This window comes from Petaurus breviceps, unplaced genomic scaffold, assembly GCF_028583685.1.
Source record: "Petaurus breviceps papuanus isolate PSGF00001 unplaced genomic scaffold, PetGlider_PUasm1.0 131, whole genome shotgun sequence".
NCBI lineage: Eukaryota > Metazoa > Chordata > Mammalia > Diprotodontia > Petauridae > Petaurus > Petaurus breviceps.
Genome location: NW_027185674.1, coordinates 1,698,905 through 1,705,168, shown reverse-complemented (window position 1 = coordinate 1,705,168; position 6,264 = coordinate 1,698,905). Strand labels below are relative to the sequence as shown.

General features: G+C 44.5%; 1 protein-coding gene across 1 annotated transcript in view; it reads right to left on the bottom strand.

Annotated features, from left to right (window-relative positions):
• ACAA2 (acetyl-CoA acyltransferase 2) overlaps positions 1-6,264 on the bottom strand; it is a 39,520-nt gene that overhangs the window by 8,724 nt on the left and 24,532 nt on the right. The gene's annotated exons all lie outside the window — the stretch shown is intronic.

The following is a 6,264-nucleotide window of genomic DNA, read 5'->3' as shown; positions in this document are numbered from 1 at the left end:
GTAGAGGAAGACACATAGGTAACTAAATATGTGCCAGACGTAGACAGAGCAGAGGAAGACACATAGGTAACTAAAGACGTACCAGACGTAGACAGGGTAGAGGAAGACACATAGGTAACTAAAGACATACCAGACGTAGACAGGGCAGAGGAAGACACATCGGTAACTAAAGATGTACCAGACGTAGACAGAGTAGAGGAAGGTAATCAGAAAGGGGAAGATTAGCAATGGGAGAATTAGATTGGGCATGGCCTTCTTCTGCAAAAGAAAGGATTGGGCTGAAGGAAGCTAGGAATGGAGGCAAGGAAGGAGGGCATTCCAGGTATGAAGGACAGGGACATTGTGGTGCATTTAAAAAACTGCAAGGAGTCCAATGTAGATGGATCGTAGAGTATGTGAAGAGGAAGAAGAGGAGAAAGAAGACTGGAAAGGCTGAGTGAAGAAGGGTTTTAAATGCTTCAAATCTGTGATCATAGAGAAACAGAAAACCTGACCCCCAGAGCAAGGCTGTCGAGGATGTCATCACTACAGTGTAGAACTGAAGACGAGGGGGGTTATAATAAGCAGGTGTTTAATGCTCTTCCCTCTGCTAAAGCTTCCTGTACAGTGTAGTTGGCAACATCCATGAACTATGCTTGTACCAAGCCAGGGCAAACCCAGGATGGCACAAGGAAGATAACAGCAGCAGAGGCAGCAGCATCTCTTAATGTGAAGGCCACTGTTATGGAAACAACTGATGAAGTGCCTTGTGGAAAAGATGTTAGAAACAATGGAGAACCTTCACACACAAAGGGAATAAGTGATGATTGAGTTCCTACTGTGTGCTGGGCTAACAGGAAGCATTGTACACATATTTCATTTGATGAGTAGGTGCTTATTTTCTCTGTTTTATACTGGAGGAAACGGAGGCAAATGGAGGTTAAGTGCCTTGCCCACGGTCACAGAGCTGGTCAGTATCTGTGGCTGGGTCCGAACTTAGGCTTTCCTGACATTTTCCCAGGGCTCCATCCACTGCACCGTCTAACTGCACTGCATCTTTAAGAATTTAAACAAGATAAACCAAACCGATCATCAGCTAAGGAATGGGGACAATGATAAGCTTACGGCTGGGTCTACCGCTGTGATCGCTGCTGTTGTCTGTCCTGTTTTTGAAGAGGACCATGCCAGCCCGGGTGATACCTCGACTTGTGCGTGAACTGGGATTAAGGAGGCAGAGCTGCACAGCGCAGAGCATCAGCTTCACTTTGTCCAGGGGTAGGAGAGAAGTCATGGCAACTGGTGATGGGCGGGGATGCAGTGGGTGACCTTGGTGTCTTAGCGGTCTGACTAAGCTCTGAAGGCTCCGCGGTGCCTGCCCCAGCTGCCTTCATGGCTGTTAGAACAAACTGTTCTCATCTGCCCATTCCCCTGGGGGACGTCCTCACATGCTTAGGGTAGACACCCCCTAACTCACTGACAGGTCTGAGCCCTGTGAGTTACCCTCAACCTGCCAAGATGGTGTGCTGCGGTCTTGGAGCCACAGGTGAGGGTTCAATGAAAGGGGGCCACCAACGGTGGATGAGCAGCCCTGAAGAGGGCTCAGCAAACCACAGCAGAGTCCTCCTGGAACACCCCATTCACCCCTATCACACACTCTCTGAGTACCAATCATGGAATAACTGGCCTCAAGGATTAGGATTCCATCAGTCCAGCCCTCTGCTCTCCACACAGCTCACAGCACTTCTGTGCTTTAGGAGAGGGTCTGAATTGTTGTGACCAAAAAATTCATCTCCCCCCCAGCCAATCTTGTGACAGGATTCTCTGAATTGAGCTCAGTTGGTTCTCAGATAAAAGAAAGCCCTGAAGCCTCTCTACCTGTGAGAGCCCAGGCTACACTGGCATAAATGTTGAAAAGTCAGCATGCCCGCCCCACTAACAGGAGGTATGAAAGAAGCACTTTTGGGGTGGCTAGGTGGTGTAGTGAATAGAACACTGACCCTGGAGTCAGGACGACCTGAGTTCAAATCTGGCCTCAGACACTTAACACTCACCAACTGTGTGACCTTGGGCAAGTCACTTAACCACAACCGCCCTGCCTTACTCCCCCCACCTCAAACGAAAAAAAAAAAAGCACTTTGGTAGAGGATGAATGTACAATGGTCATGCATTCTAAAGTTACATGGGACAAGAATTCTATAGCCCAGGGTCATGAGAAAAGAAAAAAACTGAGTAGAAATGCCAATTTACAAGGGAGGGCTCTTACATATGCCAAAATATTTCTAGTAGCAATTTTCCTGATAGAAAAGAACTGGAAATAAAGTAGATGCCCAGTCATTAAACACCAAAAAAAAAAGAGTTTTATAGTTCAATAGGAACTGTTAGCTAAGCATATTTAGAAGTATGGAAATCTAATAAAAGCAAGACTGGTATAGAGCAGTGGTTTTCAAAGTGTGGTCAACAGACTCCTGTGGTTCCCTAGCACTTTATTTTTTTTTTGGGGGGGGGGAGTAGTCTATAAGGTCAAAACCATTTTTATGATAATACCAAGACATTATTTGCCCTTTAAAATACTCCTTTTTCCAACCACATGTCTGGATTCTCTTCATATGCTTCAACCAAAACAACAGATCGAATGGAGAAGCAGAAGAGAAAACAGCTGTCTTCTATTAAGTCAGAAATTAAAGAGATTTGCAAAAACAGGCAAAATGATGCTACTTCTCAAACTTGTTTTGTTTTGGTCACATAGCTAGTGAGTGTCTGAGGCCAGATTTGAACCCAGGAAGATGAGTTTTCCTGAGACAGGCCTAGCACAGTACTCTTTCCCCTGTGCTACCATGTTTCCCCGATAATAAGACACTGTCTTATTATTTTTTTTTTTGGACAGAAAAACACCAGAGGGCTTATTTTCAGGGGAGGGCTTATTTTAATGAACATTGACAGCAATTTTAATAAACAGGTAAATGTGAACAAAAAAATGTACCTTTATTCAATAAGCAAATCACTGGGGAAGAACAGGATGACACGCTCACTGCTGCAGCTCTGATTGGATGCAGCTCGGAGTGCGGCGTGCGTTTCACCCAGGGGGGGAACGGTGCATACAGAAGGTACCGTAATGTAGCGTGTAGCGCAGGGGATCACCTTCACTACAGTAGCAATCTCAATAGGGCTTATTTTCGGGGGAGGGCTTATTTTAGAGGAATCTTACACAGTAAGGGGAGGGCTTATTTTCGGGATAGGTCTTATTATCGGGGAAACACGGTACCTAGCGGAAACAGGCTCATTTCACTTCTCAGACAAAACTTCCATGAGGCAGTAGGTCTGCCTAGGCTACTCTACTAAACCATATCAACTTGATTCTGCACTTCTGTTCCAGTAATGACTTGATAAGAGATCTAATGAAAGATTCTGGGCCCCTTTCAAAGCATAGAACAGCATGGTTCTTATAGTCATGAAATGGGTAGTTATCTTACAAGGCTGTTATGTTCAGTAATCAGTCATTTCTTTGGGGGGGGAGGGTGGAAGGCAAGGCATTTGGGATTAAGTGACTTGCCCAAGGTCACACAATATCAGTCATTTTCTAAACAAGTGAAGTTAGTTAAAGGTTTTCAAGTTCAAAAGGTAATTTTAGTCATTTTCCATCAAAATACAGAATACGCTCACCTGCCTTAGGAGAGTATACTGAACAGAATTTAACCTTTTCTGGATGACTCAGGCTGATCATTGTGAATGGTAATGACTGTACAACATGGGAAATTTGTAGTACTTTGAAGCAGGATTTAGGACAGTCATTTAGAGAATCAATCAATTGCTCTCCAGTTGAGAGGCAAGATAAAAGATGAGTTACAGCAGACAAGGGATCTGGACTCGATCAAAAGACAAGGATTATGGCTGACCTTTTAGAGGCATCACTAGTTAATGAAAGTACTTCCTCTATCATTTCCAAGATCAAACATAAAATCCTCTGGCTGGCATTCAAAGCCTTTCATAACCTGCCCCCTCCTTTTTTTTTTTTTCCAGTTTTTTTATACCTTAACATATGCTGCCTGTATTCTGCCATCCGGTGGCCCTGGTCCCCTTTGGGCTCTAACAAGATAATCCTTTTCTTTCCTGATTCTGGGTCTCTTCACTGGCTGTTTCTCACAAAAAATGGCCTTCTTTCTTTGGCTTCCTTCAAGTCCCAGCTAAAATCTCACCTTCTGGAAGTCTTCCTCAACCCTTAATTCTAGTATGCTCCCTCTGGGAATTATTCTCTATTCATCCTTTATATATCTGTAGCAAGTTTGAGCGGTGTCTCCCCCATTTGACTGAGCTTTTTGTCTTTCTTTGTACCTCCAGCTCTAAGCCGAGTGTGACTGGCATGCAGTAGGTGCTTAATCAATCTTTATTTGACTACCTTTATGTCTCTCAAATGTGTCCCTTTTAGCCCAGTTCAGGACTTCAGCTCCCCCCACTCAGACCATCACCACAGCCTCCTAACTGGTCTTGCCTCAAGCCTCCCACTCTTTAATCCCCCACACAGTTGCCAAAGCATACAGAGAGCCACTAGCTTCTGCACAAGAAACTCCCACGTCACCCTCTTGCCTCTAGGATCAAATGTGAATTTCTCTGTTTGGCTGCACAGGGCTGGGGAACCTGAGGCCTCGAGGCCACCACCAGAGGCCTTCTAGGTCCTTGGGTGTGGCCTTTTGACAAAATCCAACTTTTACAGGGCCAATCCTTTTATTAAAGGGATTTGTCAAAGGACCACATTTGGGACCTACAGGGCCACATGTGGCTTCCAGGCTAAAGGTTTCCTACCCCTGGACTAGGATTTAAAGCCCTCCTGATATCTAAAAGCCTGACTTATGCCACGTCACATTCTATATTCTAGTCAAAGTGGTTCTGCCTTCGCTCTGTTCCTCCCACCACAGTCAGTCCCTCTCCCATCTCCCTTTATGGCCCAGGTTCTCCCCCATACCTGAAATGCAGTCCCTCCTCACCTCTGCCTCTCAAGAGTCTCTAGTTTCCTTCAAAGTTCAGCTCCACTGTCCCTTCCTACATGAGGCCTTTCAGTTGCTATTGCCTTTTGACCCTCAAATTACCTTGTATTTACTTTGCATATATATATATATATATATATAGTATCTACATATATATACACACACACACAGAGAACTACATAGTTTCCCTTGATAAAATGGAAGTTCCTTGAGAAAAAAAATGACTTTATTTTTATCCGTGTACCCCTAGCACTCAGTACAGTACCAGGTCAGGAATACAACGTATGCTTAATGAATGCCTGGTAACTGACCAATTATTCTGGACGACTGAGAGAACTGGCCATGTTGGGAGCTATATAACGTATGCATTACGATAACTGCAAACCAGACTCTTAGGCTCTCTGTCCAGGTACTCAGGAAGTACCTGATGAATGGATAGCCTGCTTCTCTGCTTATTTTCCCATAAAATAATAATAATAATAATGATAGCTGACATTTATAAAGGGCAGCCAGGTGGCACAATGCACAGGCTACTGGGCCTGGAGGCAGAAAGACTCATCTTCAAATGATGAGTTCAAATCTGGTCTCAGACACTTACTAGCTGTGTGACCCTGGGCAAGTCACTTAACCCTGTTTGCCTCAGTTTGTCATCTACAAAATGAGTTAGAGAAGTAAACAGCAAACCACTCCAAGAAAACCCCAAAGGGGGTCACAAAGAGTCAGACACAACTGAACAACAGTAACAACAAAGCAATTATATAGTGTTAGTTATGTGCCAGGCACTAGGCTAAGAGCTTTACAATGTTTATCTTATTTAATCCTCACAACAAAATGAGAGGTAGATACGATGCTACTGTTATCCCCATTTTACAGATGAGGGGACTGAAGCAAACAGAGATTAAGTGACTTGCCCACGGTCACAATAGCTGGGAAGTGTCTGAGGCTGGATCTGAACTTGAGTCTTCCTGACTCCAAGTCCAGGGCTCCATTCACTGTGCCACCCAGCTGCCCCTAAAATACAGGTGTTCCCCTTGTTAAACTATTTAATCATATACTGGTATTGACACTGCAGAGCCGGGTGAGGGGAAGTTGGAGTCTGTGAAAGACTTTGCTTTTGTTACTCTATTCAAGCCTAGGGAAAGAAAGCAATTCTTTCACAGTAACGTCTGATCAGTCTTATCTACATAACTAGGCCCTCCAACCTTGAGACAGCCTGGGCCAGGAGGATGGGAAGTTAGCCTTCTTTTCTCATCATGACATCTTGGCTGTCTGTATCAGTCTATGATAAATGATGTTGAGCTTGGAG